Genomic DNA, 22,950 nt, shown 5'->3' on the forward strand with positions numbered 1-22,950 from the left:
CTGATCTTTGATGGGTCAACTGAGATCCCATCACCGGATATAACATGCCCAAGGTACTTGATCTCTGATCTAAAGAAAGCACACTTCGACAAACTATCGAACAACTAGTTGTCCCTCAAACACTGCAAAACCTACCTCAAATGCTCCTCATGCTTCTTCTCATTCTGAGAATATATCAATATGTCATCAAGGAACACAATCAAAAATCGGTCTGACAAAGCACAATAAAATGCACAATAAAATCACTTTGTGCCTTGGATACTTCCAAAGCACAATAAAATGCATAATAAAGTAAAGGAAGAAAACACATAAAAACTTTCACAAATATAATACAAGGAAAAATTACAATATTTTCATTCAAGCATGCTACAAACAGATTTTAACATATAAGCAAGATAATGCACCTACCTTGAATCTACCAAGGGTATTCTAGGGAAAGCTTGGAGAAGAGCAGCCCAATCCACAAAAATTTTCTGCAACACTTAGCCAAAATCCCTATTCCAAACTATTTTTTTTTCAAATTTTGCAAGATCTCCGAAAATGGAGTGGGTGATTTTCTCACTAAGCCTCAATCTCTAGCCTAAGAAGGCTTCTCTCACTCCTTCCAACCTCTTGGATAGAGTGAGGGACTCCTATTGGTTGGTCTTCCCTAGGTCTTACACACTCCCTAACCAAGGCACCTCAAGAAGAGGAATAAAATGGTGAAGAGGAATGACACATACCAAGAAGGTTCTCTAACCAAGGATAGCACTCCTATAGATGGAATTCGTCCATCTTGGGAAAACCACTTTTTTGGGTGGTTAAACAAGCCCTAGAGGAAGGACACATGGCCAAATTTGACCTTCACCCATAGGTACCCCATGAGGCCTAATAAAAATGCTCTAAAACTAACTCTAGGAGTTGATTTAACCCTTAGAAAGTCCACCTAAAGTTAACTTATGGGTCAACTCTGAGTTGACCCTCCTTGTGGCTCACTATCCTAGATTTCTTGGTACCTTTAAGGATAGTTAGAAAATATAACAATTAAACAAAAACAAATCTCTCCAAAAGGTGACATGACAATTGCCAACACAACATACAACATAGGTGTCAAGTGACACTACGAAATAATTCCACATCACAAATACACACATGGCAATTTTCCCTTGAATGATTTAAACAATTTAATAAATAAAATTTACACTCATGGAAACATTTTACATTTACAAATAAAATACAATACATACGGGGTGTTGTCTCTCCAAATAGACAACCCCTATTTTTACGAACGTACATAGGCCTAGGCTTGATTCTTCATAATATTTCCATGGTCACATGGATAATTTCCTGTGCATCTCAATTTAACCATTAGTACTTTCCAATAGCCTCATATAATTTAAAACACATAATTAAGAATACAATTCAATCACTCTGCATAGAATTGACATTATACAATACAATTTGCCACATATCAAAGCAATTCACATAAGCAATTCATCATAACCCTCATAATTTAATCCATTCATAAGATATGCAAACATATTTCTAGCATCATAATAAAGTCTTTCAAATCAAATAATGGCATACATCATCTCAATGTTACCCTATTCAGGGTCATATAAAATTCTATATCTATAATGCATAGAAATGAAACATCATTATATCAATGTTATCAAATTCGAGGGATCATATAAAGTTCTATAGCCATAATGCATAAAATAAAGCATCCATAATAGTTCCAACATGAAAATCATTGAAAAGCTAGGATGGGTTGGGGTAGGGCCTCACATGTTGTTTCACTCTAATTATCCATTGCTTCATCCTAAATCATACAATTCAAATATAATTTCAACTAAAAGGGGATGACAAACAAACAAGTAAATCTAATTAGAATTTTAGCCCTTTTTCTAATTAAATTGTGGTTAGATCTATCAGATTTACCACTATTTTAATGTTTTGGTCCCTTAGTAAGATTAGTGGTTTTATTATCTTAATTAGTGAAACCCTAATTTTACAACCAACACAAAAATACTCCAAGATGGGAATTTCAATTTTGAAAAAATAAATATAGTTCTCACCACTCTTGTAATAATTATGATGAATTTGAAAACACAATAGAATATAAAAAAATTGCCTACTACAACAAACAATACAAATCATTGACACACAATTGAATCTTTATTCATTCAGACTAATTAGAAATCTCCTTGATCACATGATCGAGGATCAATTGATCTAAATATCAGAGACACAGATTCTTACAAATTTCCTCTCAATATAGATGTTTTAGATTCATTGAAGGACATCTAAAAATAGAAGTAGTCACATGAATACCCATGAAAAACTCCAATTAACTACATCATGCAAACTATAGTTAGAAAACATATTTTTACCTTCGTGCAAGACTGCACAAGACTATAGTTCTTCTCATGTATGTGGGAGCAATTACGATTCCAACATTCTCCCTCTTAATTTCAACCACTAATTGCTTCAATACAAGTGACAATTATATTTGTGATCTTGAGATACTTTCTCAACATCTGTGGCTTCATATTTCGTGAAGATGGCTTCAAACCAACTCAACAACTTATTCCTTTTGGAATATTCAATCTCCTTACTCTTTTTTTGATAGGCTCTTCTTTACACTTAGCAGTCTTAATCAATCAATGGTGATTTCATCTGTTAGAGCTATTTCAAATACATGATTTGGTTTCTTTTCTAATCTTCTTTTCTCTTGTTGTGGTAGCAACTTCTCATCAACGGCCTTTGACCTTCTTTTCAAAATATTTTTTAGCAACCAATGTGGAAATCGCCCATCACATGATCCTAGGTGTTTGAATTTCTATCTCTTGAGTAGCGATGTTTAACAATATGTCCCTTTCAAAAAAAAACGTAGCTTCTTCTTATGAATTTGAAAATAGAAACAAACAAAGCACTGCAAACTTCTTTTTTTGTTTACTGATCCTTTTGTCTTCTAGTAGTATTTCTAATATATTGCTTGATCTCTTCAACTTTGGAGACACAATCTTCTTTGATAGCTCTTGAACTCGATTTCCACCCTAGAAACCTGCTCTAATACCATTGAAGAATCTAAAAATGCATGCAATGAATACACAAAAATTGGCTACTACAATAAACAATACAAATTGTTAATACATAATTGAATCTTTATTCATTTAGAATGATAACAAAACTTATTCATCACATGATCAAGGATCAATTGATCTATAAATTAGAGATGATAATTCATTACAAATTGCCTATATATAGGTCTTGGATCCTTCAAAGGACAACTAAAACTAGAAGTAGTCACATTCATACTCATGCAAAACTCCAGTTAACTACATCATGCTAACTATGTTTAGAAATATTTTTTATCTTTATGTAAGACTACACAAGACTGTAGTTCTTCTCATGCATGTGGGAGAAATTACAATTCCAACATTCTCCTCATTAACTTTTACCACGAATTTCTTCAACACAAAAGAAAATTATATATGTGATCTTTAGATCTTCTCTAAACATTTGTTTCTTCATCTTTATCAAAGGTGGCTTTAAACCAATTCCACATCTTATTGCTTTTAGAATATTTGATCTCCTTACTCTTTAATTTGGTAAGCTCTTCTTTACACATAGTGATCTTAATCGATCGATGGTGAATTAATGTTAGACAATTCAAATAACCGGAAGATGGCTAAGAGGGGGGGTGAATCAGTTGTCTCAGATTATAGGAACATTCAGCAGTTAAAACCTTAATATTGGAACCCAAAACAATAATACTAGAATAATAGTTAATCAATCAAGCATAAACAATAATCACAAAATAAAAGACATCCACACAACACCAAGATTAATACGTGGAAAACCTGGTAAAGGGAAAAACCACGGTGGGAAGCCTACCCATAGTTAGATAATACTTCTGCAGTAAGTATGTGAATTACAATGAAGGGGCCTACACTTGCAGGAAGGCCAACAACCTAGAGCATACTACTCCTCACAAAAGGAGCCTCACTGACTACATATAAATACATACTACAATCTGGAGAAGTGTTGAACTACAAAAGATAGTATCTCCTATGCCTGAGTACAATTCCGGTTAAGCTCAATACTGGAGGTCTAAATCCTCTTACATAAACCCAATTCAATTTCCAATGATCGACCAACTCCTCTGCATGAATGATATTACATTTATTTGCACATTACATTCCTTGACCATGATCTCTTACATTAACCATGATGATCTACAATGAGATCTTACATCTACTTATACAAACCCTCGACCATAAACATTCAGGTTGGCCACCAAACAATAAACCGATTACATAATTACAAACCATGTCAGCCTTAGACCAAATAAGTAATATCAAAACATAAGACATCCTAGAAATACATCAATAGGTCCTATCCACATGTTTCATTAAAGTCGGTCCATAACCTAGATCAACCAGGACCAAGTATAGGTCCACACGCTTCAACAATGATCTCCAACCACCAAGTCTCAAACATGATCACCAAAAATATCCTAAAACTCCATTAGAAGCTGCACCAACACTACTTATGCAATTCATCAAAGATCTCCACTAAAAGCTATGTTGGTGAAACCCTCGTCAAAACCAGAAACCAATCTTCTAAGAAAGAAGGATAGCATCCAATCACCAGACCAAAACCAATTGACCAAATATGAGTATAAGTATCATGAACAAGCCAATTCCATCACCAGATTATATCGAACCTTGTCAGAACATACCACATCCAAGTTAACCAGAAACCACTCATCCTACCGGGACCAGAAGGGTGCTGGTAAAGCATCCAAATAGTTAGTGTTGACATCAATGATAAAACATCAATGCAACACATAATCAATTCCACTAAATGGCCACCAATCTCCCCCTTTGGCATTGATGGCAACACTAGATGTGAAAAACATCTAAGTACCAAAAAATGCCAAACAAGTCTCCCCCTGTGGAAGACAACCAACAATCATCTGCATATAACTCTGAATATCAATATCTCTCCCCCTTTGAAATTTATCATTTCCTTTCTTTATCCTTTTTTTTCACATCAATATCACTCCCCCTTTGACATCAATGCTAGAAAATCTGAAAATCTGATAGAAATATCAAAGCAAAAACATAATCCTCTAAATCTCAAAGTTGACTACTCCCCCTAAGCAGTAGCATCCCACATCGGTGTTGGAATCAATAGTATCTCAGATAATACATGTCAGACTGATGCCAAATCGCATCAATCATGTTTCTACCAGAGGAGCAGAAACTCCCAATCTATCTCTCAGGTACTAAAATGAGTCCTTGGATAAAGGTTTAATGAAAATATCTACAATATGTTCTTTAGTATTCACATAAACCAGTCTAACTTCATTTACTTCCACCTTCTCCTTCAAAAAGTTATACTTGATAGATATGTGCTTTGTTTTAGAAAGAAATACTGGATTCTTTAATATATCAATAGCAACAGAGTTATCGCAGTAAATAACTACCGGTGCATCACAATCCACCTTTATATCCTTCAACATTTGCTTCATCCATAAAACTTGTGTACAGTTAGTAGCAGCAACAACATACTCAGCTTCAACAATAGATAGAGAAGTGCATGACTGTTTCTTGCTGATCCATGAAACCAACTTCTTTCCAAGAAAGAAAGCTCCACTAGAAGTACTTTTCCAGTCATCAACATCTCCAGCACAATCAACATTTGCATATGCACATAAAGTAAAGTTATCATCCTTAGGGTACCATAAGCCATATTATGATGTACCTTGCAAGTATCTAAAAATCCTTTTCATTTCCATCTCATGATTTTCTCTAGGATCACTCTATAATCTTGAAATAATACAAATGACATTCATAATGTCAAGCCTAGTCTGAGTCAAATAAAGAATACCTCTAATCATACATTTGTATCTTGTAGGATTTACCGGTGTAGAAACATATTTTCTTGTTGATTTCTCACTTGTAACCATAGGTGTAATTACCAGTTTAGAATCTCCCATACCAAATTTCTTCAACAATTCCTTAGCATATTTAGTTTGACAGATAAAAATACCTTTATCAGTCTAAGTAATCTGCAAACCTAAGAAACATTTTATCTCACCAATCATAGACATCTCAAATTCTTTCTCCATGTTCTTAGAAAATTCTATGTATAATTTATCTTCACCTCCGAAAATAATGTCATCAACAAATACTTTAATAATCAGTATATCATCATCAGTGATTTTATAATATAAATTATTATCAACACTGCCCTTAGTAAAACCAAGCTTCAGAAGATATTTATCCAACCTTGCATACCAAGCTCTAGGTGCTTGTTTTAGTCCATATAAAGCTTTCCTTAACTTTCAAACCATATCAATATCATCTGATAGTGAAAAACCATTAGGTTGCTCAATATAAACTTCCTCATCAAGATCCCCATTAAAAAATGCACATTTAACATCCATGTGATAAACCTTATAGTTTTTATAAGAAACATAGGCAAGAAATAATCTTACAGCTTCAATCCTAGCTACGGGTGTAAAAGTCTCTCCATAATCAATTCCTTCCTTTTGAGAATATCCTTTACAAATCAATCTAGCCTTATTCCTTATAACTTGACCATCCTCATTCAATTTATTCCTAAAAACCCATTTAGTTCCAATAAAATTTTTATTTTTAGGCCAGGGAACCAAAGTCCATATGTTATTTTTCTCAATCTGATCTAATTCGTCTTCCATAGCTTTTAACCAATGTTCATCTTTACATGCCTCAATTATTAATATTAGTTCAACTTGTGAAATTAAACATACCTCATTAGTTGCCAGTCTTCTTCTTGTCATCACTCCATTGCTCTTATCCCTAATGATTTGATCTTCAAAATGATTCAATCTCACATACCTAGGAGTCTTCTGACTCTCTATTCCTCTTCCTTTTTCTTTAGTTACTATAGAATTATCTGATGTTGCCAGAGTAACTAGTTCAACTCTTTGTTCTAGTAAAGGTGCTACCGGTTCAGATATAATCATTTCCACTACCGGTTCCTTCTCATAAACTCTGATTTGACTTCTATTTAGCTCATCTACTTTGACATTAGCACTCTCCACAATTATCTGTAATCTCTTGTTATAATATCTATATGCTTTTCTTTCATTAGAATAACCAATAAATATGCCTTCATCACATCTAGGATCAAATTTCCTAATAGTATCATCTCTCTTGATATAACATTTACTACCAATTTTTTTGAAATACTTAACTATAGGTGTATTGTCAAACCATAATTCATAAGGTGTCTTACCAGTTTCTCCTTTGATATGTACTCTTTTGAATGTATAAACCATTGTACTCACTGCTTCTCTCCAGTAGATATGAGGTAGATTAGCTTCTATCATCATTGTTCTAGAAGCATCCAAGATATTATGTTTTTCCTTTCCACAACTCCATTCTGTTGAGGTGTTGAGGGAGGAGAAAATTGTCTTCTTATACCATGCTTGTCACAAAAGTTATTAAACTCATCGAATGTAAATTCTCAACCATGATCTGATCTCAAACATTTAATCTTAGCCTTAAAGATTTTAAACTTTTCAAATGCTTCAGATTTTTCAATCAAAAAAGTAACCCACATCATTCTAGAATAATCATCAATGATTAGCATGAAATATCTATCACCATGAAAACTTTTAACTCTAGCAGGGCCACACAAATTAGTATGAATAAGATCAAGAACATCATTTGATTTATCTTGTATACTCCTAAAAGAGGTTCTGACCTATTTACCCATTTGACATTCCTTACATACTAGATTATAGGGCTTCATAATCTTAGGTATATCCCTAACTGCCTTAGTAGAACTAATCTTCACAATACAATCAAAATTCACATGACACAATTTTATGCCATAGCCAGTTTTCATCAATCTGTGTAATCAAATATTTCTTCTCACCGGAGTTCAAATGAAATATGTTACCTTTTGTTGGTGTATCGGTTGCAATCTCCAAGCCAGATCTGTTAATGATTTTTCATTTTACATCCTTGAACTGTAAATCAAATCCCTTATCTACCAATTGTCCTACACTCAGAAGATTATGCTTCAAAACTTCAACATAATAAACATTGTCAGTATTGTTCTTACCATCCAATGATATAGTTCCTTTTCCTTTGATCATACATGCCTTGTCATCTCCAAATCTAACTAGTTCACCATCAAATTCTTGCAAAGATAGAAACTTCCCTTTATCTTCAGTCATATGATGTGAACAACCACTGTCAATTACCCATTCATCCTTATCCTCAATTTTAGCAGCAAGTGCCTTCTCCTCAGGTACATTCTCTTCCAGTGCCGAATCATCTTCCTTGATAGCTAGGAACACCAATTCCTTCCCATTGTCAAATCAACTATTGGAGTCTTCTGTCGGTTCATCATCTAAATCATTAATGCCTTCCTCATCCGCTATGTAGCTTGATTTGTGTCTGTTTTTCTTGTATTTATACTTTTTATGATATCCAAGGTTAGGCTTAAATGATCTTTTAACTCTTTCTTCAAATCTTGAATTCCTTTTAGGACATCTAGATGCAAAATGACCAATCTTATTACATGCAAAACATTTAAAAGGTGCTTTTCCTTCATACTTACTTCCTACTGGTCCTTTTGGTACTCTTCTAGAAAATAGTGCTTCAAGTTGCTCAAACTCATCATCTTCTCTTTTCATATCTTCTAGCTCCTTTGCATATAAAGATTTCAAGTCTTACTTACTGGTTGCAAATGTAGATGCATGAAAAGCAAGTTCAGTCTTCACATCTCCAAAAGGTCCAAATTCCTCAAGCTCAAAAGCAGATAGTTTCCCAACCAAGGTATCTCTGTTGCCAGATGTATTAGCCATTGTTCTCAACTCATTAATAGCAGTATCCTTCATTTTATAAGCTAGTGGTAGGGCTCTAAGGTCTTTAGAAATAATTTCATCTTCGCTCAGAGTTACACCACAACATTGAATTCCCATAAAAATCTCATTTACCCTTTCGATGAGTGCAGTAATCCTTTCATATTCTTCCACCTTTAGGTTTTCATATCTCACCTGGTAACCATCAAGTTGAGCAATCTTCACTATAGGGACACCTTCATTAAGAGTCTCCAATTTATCCCATATAGCCTTTCCAGATGATTTGTCTATTAGTCCCATTATTTGTTGATCATAAAGTGCACACAAGAGGGATTTTGTTGCTATACAATCATTCTCAAGCTCCTTGTCCAGGTTTTCCGGAGGAGGATTTCTAGATCCTGAATTAAAGGGTGTGACACCATTATGTGTGATCTCCCAAATCTCCTTGCCAAGACATCTCAGATGAGTCTCCATCCAAATATTCCATATTGTATAGTTTGTTCCATCAATCCTTGAAATATCCCTCTGAAAGATAGCTCCTAAAGAACTAGATGAACTTGAATTGTTAATCACCATAGGATCTTCCTCAAACAATTAAGCTTTCTATAGAGAGGACCAAAGCTCTAATACCAATTGTTAGACAGTTCAGATAACCGGAAGATAACTGAGAGGGGGAGGGTGAATTATTTGTCTCAAATTATAGGAACATACAACAATTAAAACCTTAATATCAGAACCCAAAACAATAATACCATAATATCAAATAATCAAATAAGAATACACAATAATCAAAGAATAAAAGCCATCCACACAACACCAAGATTTATTCATGGAAAACCTAGTAAAAGAAAAAACCATGGTTGGAAGCCTACCCAAAGTCAAATAATACTTTTGCAATAAATATGTTAATTACAATGAAGGGTCCTGCACTTGCAAGATGGCCAACTACCTAGAGCACATTGATCATCACAAAAGGAGCCTCACTGACTACATATAAATCTAGACTACAATCCGAAGAAGTGTTGAACTGCAAAAGATAACATCTCCTATGCCTGAGTACAGTTTCGGCGAAGCTCAATACTGGAGGACTAAATCCTCTTATATAAACCCAATTCGATCTCCAATGATCAACCGACTCCTCTACCTTGATGATATTACATTTATCTACACATTACATTCCTTGACCATTTATTTATACAAACCCTTGACCATAAACAATCAGGTCGGCCACTAGACAATAAATCGATTACATAATTACAAACCATGTCGGCCTTAGACCAAACAAGTAATATCAACACATAAGACTATTGGCATATGGACACTCCAATGAGACATTGTGTGTGATTGAAGGTTTTGTCATTGATGGCAACCTTGCAATCCTATGGCACCGACAAGACATTATACTGGCAAAGCATTACACAGGCAACCTTGCAATCCTATGGCACCGGCAAGACATTATACCGACAAAGCATTACACGGGCAACCTTGCAATCCTATGGCACCGACAAGACATTATACTGGCAAAGTATAACACAGGCAAGATAATGCACCAACATTAGAAGATCAATCTACACCGGCACCGGCACAGAAGATGTACATCGGCACAGAAGGAAATATGTATACCGGCACAGAGGCTGACAAGATTTTTGATATGTAATATTTTGTTTATCATTGGAAGCCGACTTGGTAAATTGTAAAATGACTCTTGTATATAAAAGAGATCATTGTAGATATTTGTAGGATATGGATAGAATGCAATAAAAATTATAAGGCAGACCTAATGTGCGAATTATAGGTCAAGGGTATATGTAAAGAACAAAGCAAGAACCAGTATTGAATCTGGCATTGAAGATGCTATTGTAAAGTAGTATAGAATATTGGATTTGTGTAAATCCTCATTGTAAGTTAGTGTGACTTCTTATTGAGCAGTGAGCTCTAGGCAATTGGCCTTCCTGCATGTGTAGGTCCCTATTGTAAGTAATATTCTCTTATTGGCCAGTAAGTGAATATTGTGGGTCACAAATCCCACCGAGGTTTTTTCCCACACTAGGTTTCCTCGTTAAACATCTTGTGTTATGGTGTTCTTTTCATGTGGATGCTTTTGATTCTGTTATTTGCATTAATTCTTGCATACCGGTATACTGTTACTTTATATTCTGCATATTCAGTTTTAAGAAAATTACATTACCGGTCAGATACTGATTCACCCCCCCTCTCAATATCTATGGGAACCCTAACAAAGACATCCTGGAAATAAATCAATAGGTCCTATCCACACGTTTCGTTAAAGACATTCCATAACCTAGATCAACTGAGACCAAGTATAGATCCACACACTTCAGCAATGATCTCCAACCTCCAAGTCTTGAACATGATCACCAACAATTGATAGTTTTGATACTTAATGTTAAGTACAGATGCCAAGCTAATAAGATGAGAGGGCGGGGGGGGTGAATCATATAAACTTAATCTTCCATAAAAACATCAGATTCAACCTTGGTAACATATACTTCAGTAATAATACCAAAACTACTAAACATGCAAACTCAAAAGCATATAAACATCATAACACTCATAACACCAGATTTAACGTGGAAACCCAAATAGGGAAAAACCACTATGGGATTTCGGACCCACTAAGAAATATACTTTTCTAGAGTATGCTCGGTTAAAAGCAAATCCTGTTAAAGATTACAACACATTGCTAGATGTGACCCAGTTAAGGGATTTCCCTCAGATCTATTAGGACCTTCACCTTGTTAGAAGTGACCTTGTTAAAGGATTTTAAACACTCAATCAGAATGTCACCTTGCTAGAGGGTTTTACAAATAAGACTGTTAAGTCCACTCGGTTAAGAGATTTTCTGTCACTTTACAAAATAACAGTAATAAAAATCTATCTGCAACTTCACATCTGAAATGCTAAAGAAGATTCTTATTTTCTCAATACAATATAGACATAGAACTAATCTTGTCCATTTGTTGGGCTCTATACTCTGTTATTCAAAATAGGTCTTCAAGCTTCAGTGCTCGGTAATCACTATGTAGCATCCCTATGCATACACTTGCCCGCATACATTGTTTATCAACAGTTCTTTATTTATAAACAATTCTCCAACTGCTTAATCTCCTTGATCACATTTCCCATGATCAATCATAGCCATCAGATCTTCAAGCTTGACAAGGTTCAATGTATCCTTCGATCTGAAAATTTTTTACCCCATCTTGGAACTTGCATACATTTCTTGGAACTTGTGCTAGGGTATTGCAGTTCAATCTAAGCTATAGATCTTCTTGCCGATTTTCCTTTGCCATAGATTCTTTAACAAACTTCACTCACAACATACCAATCATTTAATCATAGCCAGCTCATCAGCTTCCTTCATTAAATAATGCATGTAATCATTTAATGCATTCTGTTATTACTTGATTGCAACTCGGTAAATACTAAACTTCACTCGGTAGACATACCACCTTCATTAACCGATAGCGATAACCTTAGGGTTTACCGACTAGGTTCCTTAGGGTTTACCAACTAGGTTCTTTGCTCGGTAACATAGTGTAGTATTAACCTTACAATCAATAACATATGTATAATATCAAAACAATATAAACATCATGATCTCATCATTGTCTAACTCGGTAATAGTTTCTCATTGAATAACTTATTTCTCCCCTTATTCATCATATTCTTTCTGTGTCTTTTATCAACATCTTTATACTCATCAAATCATACTTCTTAAGATATGGCAACATCATACTGAATTAGAAAATCAATTTCTTGACATCAATGACAAAATAATAATATTAAGACAGTAAAACATCCTTGATTAGTTATATCCATAATCATCAACAACCTTCTCAATATCCTTATTGAAATGCCAACAATCTCCCCCTTTGGCATTGATGGCAAAACCAATTAATTTGACGTAATTGATTTGGATTGTTGTGAGATTCTGAATTGCTGAAATGCTCTCCTCCTGTCATCAAAATTCTCCTCCATACATTAGTCTTCTCTTCTTTTCTCTTCAGTCTTTCTTTTCTTTAGTCTTCTCCCCCTTTGACAACAATGCCAAAAAAGTAAAAAACTAAAACATAATTTCTTCCTGATGTTGTGTGTCAACTTAGTCTCAGTCAGAGCATTTTGTCTTCAATTCTTGTTCCGTGTATTGTTTCCTGCACACCTTTAGAAAACCTCCTAAAGTGTGTAAATCAGTATCAACTCCTTAAAAGATATTCTTTAGAGTCATCGAATTGATGCTTTCACCAAACTCGGTCAGTGAATAGAGGATAGGGGTAGGACCCCTAACTTACTTCTGAGATACTCAAAAGTGTCCCTTGGCAGTGGCTTGGTGAAGATATCTACTATTTGTTCCTTTGTGCTAACATATTCCAACACCACTTTCTTCTCTTGAGATTCTTCTCTAAGATAATGATATTTGATAGAGATGTGCTTTGTCTTAGAGTGCATAACAAGATTCTTTCAAATGTTAATGGCACTAGTATTGTCACAGAATATAGTTACTAGCTCGGTAACTTTCTCATTTATACCTTTCAACAGTTGTTTGATCCATGCTATGTTGGTGCAATTCAATGCTGTAGCAATGTATTCAGCTTCTACTGTTGACTGTGAAACACATCCTTGTTTCTTGCTAAGCCAACTCACTAGTCTTTCTCCTAAAAAGAAAGCTCCTCCACTTGTTCTTTTCCTGTCATCAATGTTGCCTGCCCAATCAACATCAGTATAAACTTTTAAATCAAAATCATTTCCTTTCTGATATACTAAGCCATAATCCTCAGTGCCTTTCAAGTATCTGAAAATTTTCTTGATTGTTGTCATGTGTGTTTCCTTAGGATCTGCAGAGAATCTTGCAACTATACCTACTGCATGTGCTATGTCTGGTCTATTGTGAGTAACATATTGTAGCTTTCCAATCATGGATCAGTAAAGTGTCTCATCAACAGATGTAGATTCATCATTCTTTGATAATTTATAGTTGGTAGTCATAGGAGTACTTACTGGTTTTGAATCCTCCATTCCAAATTTCTTCAAAATTTCCTTTATGTACTTGGATTGAGTAATGAAAATCTTATTTTTCATTTGCAGTATCTACAAACCTATAAAATACTTTATCTCACCGATTAATGACATCTCAAATTCTTTTCTCATTCCATTTCCAAAGTTCTTACATAGAGAGTCATTTCCATAAAAGATAATATCATCAACAAATATGGTTGAGATTAGTATTCCATTTTAATCATTCTTCATGTACATATTGCTGTTTTCACTTGTCCTTATAAATCCAATCTTGATTAAATAAGAGTGCAATCTCTCATACCATGCTCTAGGTGCTTGTTTCAAACCATATAAAGCTTTGTTCAATCTACATACCCGATCTTTATTCTTGTCTTCAACAAATCCTTCAGGTTGTTCAATAAAAACTTCTTTTTCTAATATACCATTCAGAAATGCATATTTGACATCCATTTGATATACCTTGAAATTTTTGAAAGAAGCATATGCCAACAATGTTCTTACTCCTTCAAGTCTAGCCACAAGTGCAAAAGTTTCACCATAATCAATTCCTTCTTCTTGAGCATAACCTCTGCAAACTAGTCTTGCTTTATTTCGAATGACCTCACCTTTTTCATTCAGCTTGTTTCTGAAAATCCATTTTGTACTGATTACATTTGTGTCCTTTGGTCTTGGGACCAGTGTCCATGTGTCATTCTTCTTGATTTGATCAATCTCTTTTGTCATAGCATTTATCCAATCTTCACTGTTAAATGCCTCTTTTACTATTCTTGGTTCAAATTCAAATATCAGACATGTGTTTTGTCTCAGTTTATTCCTTGTCATCACTGGATCATCTTTATCTCCTATAATCTGACTTGATGCATGATGCCTTCTGACATACTTGGCTAATACAGGCTCAGTAGGCTCTGTATGATCTTCTTCATCACTTGGTAACTGGATATTCTCTTCATTTTCTTCAGTAACTCTCTTAGTAGGACTTGTCGGTTGAACATAGACAAATTCATGATAATCTTCTGGTTCTTTGGAGTTTCCTTCATCATTTCTTTCTACAAATTCATCAATTTTCACATTTTTCACTTTCTACTATTTTGTTAGATGATTTGATCAGACATTTATATGCTTTACTTCTAGAAGAATAACCAAGAAATGTTCCTTCTTCACTTTTTTGATCAAACTTGCCATTTCTGTCATCTTTGTGTACATAGAATCTACTTCCAAAGATTTTGAAATAACTTACATTAGGTTTCTTGTCATACCAAATTTCATATGGTGTCTTCAAAGTTCCTTTCTTCAGTTGTACTCAGTTTAGGGTGTAAACTGTTGTGCTTATTGCTTCTCTCCAAAAATTTTGTGGCACTTTCTTTTCAATCATCAGGGTTCTGGCACAATGCACAATAGATTTGTTTCTTCTCTCAACTATTCTATTTTGTTGTGGAGTTCTCAGTGCAGAGACTTGTCTTTTAATACCATGATCATTACAGAATAAGTTGAACTCATCAGATGTGAACTCTCCTCCTCTATCTGATCTAAGACATTTCAGTTGTCTTCCTGTTTCATTTTCAACTCTTACCTTGTACCATTTAAACATTTGAAAAGCTTTTGATTTTTCTTTTAAAAACATTATTGACATCATCCTTAAGTAATCTCTTGCTCATGTTGACTCCTTTTGAGATAATGGTGTCCAACAACCAATCTTTACACCTCTATTTCCTAAAGTTATCAATATCAATTTTGGAATCCCCTTCTACTATTAATATCCTCTAGTTTTTGGATATAGAAATTTTTAAAGATCAACTGTCTTTCCCCTTGTTGCTCCCCTAGTTAAACCATCAAAACCTACCATGTTATTTTAATAATTTCCAAAATCACTCAAAAATTATCAATGGTTTTCCTTTTTCATCCCTAAAAATCATCCCACTACTAGTAGAATTGGAATTGCCCTTAACTACCCATAAAAAGACAATTTTTAACCACCCAAGTTGGGGTCCTTCTTATCACCAAAATCATCTGACCAAAACATCAAATATCACTTACTAGTAAATCTAACTGGTACCAGGAAATACCAACTGGGAACATAAGCGATAGTTATTGGAGCACCAAAACATGAACCAACATAATGTGACAAGCATATAACCATCCAAAGTAAGCATCCAAAAATGATTCTAGAGATCTAATCATACCGGATCAGAATCATAGACAAAACCAAGATGATCACCAAGACTAGCTGGGATAGGTCCAACCAAGATAGCCTCCAACCAGGATACAGTGTTGACATCAATGACAACACTTAACCAAATATAGCATATGCTAACAATCTCCCCCTTTGGCATTGATGGAAATATTGAATGTGAAAAAAATCCAAGTGCCATGGAATTCCAACAATCTCCCTCAAAGATATGACTAATTTTCACATGAATACTATCTCTCCCCATTTGACATCATTGACAAAGGATGGATACCAAGCCAAGAATATTGAACCAAATAATTGACTACTCCCCCTGAGTAGTAGCATCATCTCATCAACCCAGATCAAAAAAAATATATGATAAGCTTATCGGATTGATGCATTCCTACATCTCTAAGTCTCTTTCAGATGGTTGGTAACCCCCAACTGATCTCTAAGATATTCAAAAGTATCTTTAGGCAATGGTTTTGTGAGAATATATACAATTTGTTCCTTAGTAGGCACATAAACCAATCTCACTTCGTTTGCTTCAACCTTTTCCTTCAAGAAATACCTTATAGAAATGTGTTTTGATTTGGAATGAAATACCAAATTCTTTGACATATCAATAGAAGTAGTATTATCACAGTAAATAGAAATAGGCTCATCATAATTTACCCTTTTATCTTTCAACATTTGTTTCATCCATAAAATTTGAGTACAGTTAGTTGCAATAGCTACACATTCTGCTTCAACAGTAGATAATGAAGTACATGATTGTTTCTTGCTAAGCCATGAAACCAACTTCTTTCCAAGAAAGAATGCATTGCTGGTGGTGCTCTTCTTGTCATCCACATCTCCTACCCAATTAGAATTAGTATAGGAACATAATCTGAAATCATCATTCTTTGTATACCATAACCCAAAGTCTGATGTACCTGCCAAATATCTGAATATCCTTTTAGTAGAAATATCATGAGTTTCTCTAGGATCTGACTAAAATATAGAGGCAATACAAACAACACTCATAATGTTAGGTCTAGTCTGAGTTAGGTACAACAATCCACCAATCATTGATTTGTATCTACTTGGATTCACTTTAGGAGATTCATCATCCTTTGACAATTTGCAACCAGTTATCATAGGAGTACTCACAAGTTTGGAACTCTCAAGTCCAAATTTCTTAAGCAACTCCTTCACATACTTAGTTTGACAAATGAAAATACCTTTATCAGTCTGAGTACTCTGCAAACCTAAGAAAAATTTCATCTCACCAATCATAGAAATTTCAAATTCATTCTTCATATCATCAAGAAATTTCATGAATAGACTATCTTCTCCTCCAAAAATGATATCATCCACAAAGACTTCAATGATCAATATGTCATCATGTTCAATTTTGTAATTTAAGTTACTATCAACATTACCTTTGCTAAAACCAAGATTTGAAAGATATTTGTCTAATCTAGCATACCATGCTCTAGGGGCCTGTTTAAGTCCATATAAAGCTTTCTTCAATCTATAAACCATGTCTTTGTCTTATGATAAAGAAAATCTGAAAACCAATCTACCCTTGTTTCTTACAATTTGACCTTCCTCATTCAATTTATTCCTAAAAAACCCATTTAGTTCTAATAATTATTTTGTCTTTAGGTCTAGGAACTAGTTCCCATGTCTTATTCTTTTCTATCTGATCTAATTCTTCTTCCATTGCTTTCATCTAATTTTCATTTTTACTTGCTTCAATGAATTATTCCGGTTCAATTTGAGAAATCAAACATACCTCTTCAATAGCTAGCCTTCTTTTAGTCATCACACCTTTTCTTTTATCTCGAATGATCTGATCTTCAGAATAATTTAGTGTCACATACCTAAGAGTCTTTGAATTTTCTTTATTTACTGAGTCTCTCTTCTTTTCAATAGCCACAGTTGAATTTTTTGATGTTACCAGAGTCACTGATTCAATGCTCTGAGCAAATTCTTGCATTACTAGTTCAGGTCTGATAAATTCATCTTCCGGTCCATAGTCATATGATCTGATCTGATTATTGCCTTGTTCATCCACCTTTACATTTATGCTCTCCATTATCCTATTCAATATTTTGTTATAACATCTATATGCTTTTCTCTTAGTAGTGCTAGACACAATTCACCACTAAGAGGGGGTGAACCAGTGGTTCTCAAACTTTTCCCTTTAACTATCCCTATGAAAGTATACAGATTAACAGATCTAGTTGAATGCAAACTTACTAGTTAAAGAGGATAATTAAACACAAATGCATTCACACACAGGAACATCACATAACACCAGCATGTATGAGGAAAACCTAAGATGGGAAAAACCTCAGTGAGAAATGTTGCTGGAGTCTACTACTCCAATCTTTCCTCACAATGAAATATGTTACAATGTTTAGGGCTACAACCCAAAGAGCTACAACCCCTGATTTAGGGCACCAACCCCTGATATAGGGTACTAACCCAAAGAGAACCAAACCAAAGGAGCTACAACCCCTGCATTGAGCTACAACTCAGTGATCACAATAAACATTCAAATACAAAAGTAATATCATGGTTACAAAAGAGTTTTGCAACCTCTGCACTAAATTCCTTCTACCAGTGAGACACCTTCTCTGCTACACTGGTTCACTCTTTTGTTGCTCTCATCTACTGTTGCATTGCTGGTAAACTCTATCGGTCGACCTCTACTCTTCTTCTTCTCTATTAGATCTCCTCCTCACTGCTCTGCACTTTAGATCTCTCAACTGTCTTCCTTTTGGTACAAAATCCTACTTGTTATCTCCTTAGATGCACTTTAATTGCTATACTGGTTAACCCTCTGTTAAACCCTAACACCGGTTTAACCTTCACTCACTGACTCACTACTATCCTTATCTATTTTCTCTCTAACTGATCTAGCTCTCTCATACAACACTCAATCACTTCGTAGCAGCCTAATCTTCTACTATTCAACAACAACCTTCACTAATTTTTGCTTCCCTATTTATAGCTTGGTTTTCCCACAAAAATCCAATTCAAAAACATAAGCGGTTAGGGTTTCCTGATCAACCTCAAGGAAAACCAAATCTAATTAGATCCTATCCAATGTGATCGCCCAAACAACTATTTTCTCATCACCAACATTGTCATCCCTTCCTATACATTTTACAAATATGGAAAACACAACCCTACATCTCGACCTACATTTGTCAAAACACCATTAATACCTCTGTTGTTTCCTTCTCAAGGTCTTCTCACAAATTTATTTTCTTTCTTTAGTCCAGGTGGCAACAACTCCTTGATTTTTCTCTATCTTTCATTCTTCCTCAAGCCACACTCCTCTAATCTGATCCACAAATCATGGGATCCATATTAAATGCACACTTGTAAAGACACCTATCCCCACACAACACTTCACTAACCTCTATGATCTTTCCACTTCATCTCTTTGTGGAATTCATGTCGACCTCCACCTATGCTAGATCATCTATGTCGATATGAATAGGATCAACGACCAACTACTCAACCGGTTCTTCTTTCCTGTCAGTTCACTAGCCCTACCGGTATCTCACATTCTACCTGTTAACTCCTCATTTCTGCACTTTGTTGAATTGTTGGTGGAACTCCTTAACCGGTCACCAGACATGTCTATCCAGAGCATTCTCATCTTCATTAAATGGGAGTCTTATGAATCTGCACCTTGTCTGTATTGCTAGTGGACACACATACCGATAAATGCTCTTGATGATACTATGTCATCGCCCTTCACCAGACTCCATCTTCAATTTGTCCATTCTCCTCTGACTACGTCTTCTCAGCCATGCCTTCTCCCTGATCAACTCAAATCATATTTCAACCATTTTTTCAAGGAGACAAACCCAACATGCCTTCTCTTCCAGTCTAGTGCATAACCTTGATTTCATGCACTCAAGGCATTCCTTTGGTTCACTGATAGATCTGGTGTGAGCCTTAAGACACTTTCCTTTACCTCTTCTTCCTTATCTCATAGAACTATAATGCACATTATGCATAATAGAGATAAGCTCCACTTACCAGTGGTGTAACACCTTGTCATTTTCATCCTGTAATCCACACATGTGACTTCCCTATTTATGTAGTGCATTTTCAAATAGGCACATGTGATTTGGTGTGGGCACATTCACTACTAGTCACCTCTTCACATGGCGACTCCATCTTCATCCAATGGGAGTCCTTTTGTTCTACAACCACACAACCTATCGGTGACTTGTTCATTCTTCTCCTCCAGTGTTGATGTGATTAAGGTAACATTTGGCCTCTTCAACACAAACAACAACTCAAGCACCTTACCCATCCTGCATGTACACTGGTCATAAGCTTTCCGTATGGCAACTACACACTGTCAACATAACACTTATCAGTTGACATCCTTTCCTTACTGGTGATACACTGTATCCATAACCTTTCCCTTTCATCCACACAAGTTAACTTGTGTACCAATGACTCCAGTGATCATTCCTCTTAATGACATTCTCTTCCTTACCTACCAATGTTCTGCAACATAAGGTGATATCAAAGATATCTCATTCTATAAACCTTTATGACAGTGTTTCCCATACATCTCTCATACCAGTAGATATTAATGACAACACAATGCCAACAATCTCCCCTTTTAGCATTGATGTCAACTCATGTAGTATCTGACATACTACATAGTCTTTCTCCCCCTTTGTATGATCCAATGGATTCTCACTCATGAAGTATGTGGTATATTACAAAATCTTTCTCCCCGTTTGACAACAATGGCAAAGGGCACTGTCAGGATATCATTCCTCTTTGTATATACCAGTCACTAACAAAATTCTTTCTTCCCCTTTATCTTCATTGGATGGATCTCCTCCTTTGATACCACTTGTTACAACTTCTCAAGTCACAAAACTTGAGATGAAGGACTCAACCATCAACTGACACCAATTGAGTATGCAAATTTGATGCTATTTTTTAAAGCACTCAATTTTAGAATGATGTGTCAATGAATACTACTCACCTGTCGATCAAACTGCATCACCTCCTGTTTGATCCCAAATTTATTTAGAATCACATGTGATTGTATTATGAATCCAACCAAACAAATGGCAAGCAAATACCCATAGCCATAAAATCCTCCTAGGTAATCCTACTATAATTTTAATAATCTATAGTTTGGGCAGGCAGTATGCTTATAAGTTCAAGCATGTTGGCTTTGCATCATGAGCACTTGAACTCCCCCTGAGTCATACATCTCAAGTCCTCATCTTTGATTAGGTCTAATACTGAGTCTCCAATCACCTCCATATATTAGTTTAGTTGTACATATGTGATCATCTAATGATCTTTAGCTCCATCATATCCACCACAACCTATGACATGATCTTGAATCCACACAATGTCATACAATGACATCACCATGCCATAAATTAAACCAATTAGCCCAAAAATATGCATGCTTGCATGACCAACCACCGGGCCACCATATGTCATTTAGGTCTTCATCAACACCACTTGAGACATAATTTCACATTCCATGCTACTGGGGCTATAGCAATGATCTCCAACCTCATTGTCTTACATAATCTGCAAGTACCTATTAGCATTCATGTCAGTAACATCCTGCACATACCAGTTTCCTGTACCAGTCCACTATCACTACCAGAGCACCTTCCTGTGACTCCTGACATTTTTTGTCACTCTGTATCTGATTCCAATTTTTATCTTGTCATACATTGACACAATGGTAGTGATTTAACTTTCATCTATAGGTGTGTAGTCAAGGCAGCTTCTACACACACTTATTATCTTATTTTCATCCTTCATATCGGCAGTAGCTTATTCTTCCATGTATCTTCTTTCACTGAGGGGGTGAATGATAAGTTTAGTGTATTACTCCCCCTAAGATCCTACATCTCCTTTAAGACTTAGGAGATATCACATGTGATGAGTTGAGATATTAGCTCCTTTTATTCCAAAAACTCATAAGTTTTTATCACATTTTGATTTGTATAATGGGATGGTAATGATGTATTAAAGTTTGACTATATTCATTTCAGATGTTAACTAAACCCATTAAATCATGTTTTGTCTTTGAGATATTATGTGTGAAATGAATATGTGTTATGATTAATTATAAATAGATATGTATATGCTTGTATGTTCTCTCTTTTCAATTGCAGGAATAAATGAGATGCTACGGAGAAGGTTATCTTGTCACGTCGAAGGTGGTTAGAGATATTCAAGAGGGTGACTAAAAGTTCAAATCAGCAAAGAGGATAATGAGCATGAGGAATGAGAGAGGAGTAGAAGGGTGTGTGAGACTCACTTATGTCTGACTTTAGTGGGCATTAATCTTGTAATACCACCATGCTATATTCTTGGCTCTGGTTTGATGTAGATCAACATTTTTAGTGGCTTAAGTCCATCTGTTCTCCTTCATGAATGTTATTTGCCTCTTCTCATCAACGTGATCTCAATTGTAGGAAGTTGTTGTTGTTTTCTTTTAAATAAGTGTCTTTGTCTCTTCTTTGAGGTTAGAAAGAAAGAAAGAAAGAAAGAAAGAGAGGGAAAAAGAGAAAAATATTTAGAAATAAAGTTGCAGAGTTTTTGAGCTTCCTTTCATTTTGATTAATGTATTGACTTTTGAGAAACAATGAATAAAGTTATATTATTCTGAGCACTTAGAGTTATTTTGTAAGCCTGGATACACTCATCCAAGGGGGCCCACTTGGTGAGTGTTGCTGTTCCTTTATTAAATTTAGTTTTCTTATTTCACTACAGTAGACGTCCTTACATTGATTGTTCCTACAGCCACTCGAAATAGATCCATTGACTGTCCCTTCACCCAAAGCAAACAGAGTAATTCCTATTTGATATCTTTGGGCTTAGTTAG

This window comes from Cryptomeria japonica, chromosome 8, assembly GCF_030272615.1.
Source record: "Cryptomeria japonica chromosome 8, Sugi_1.0, whole genome shotgun sequence".
NCBI classification, from domain to species: Eukaryota; Viridiplantae; Streptophyta; class Pinopsida; order Cupressales; family Cupressaceae; genus Cryptomeria; species Cryptomeria japonica.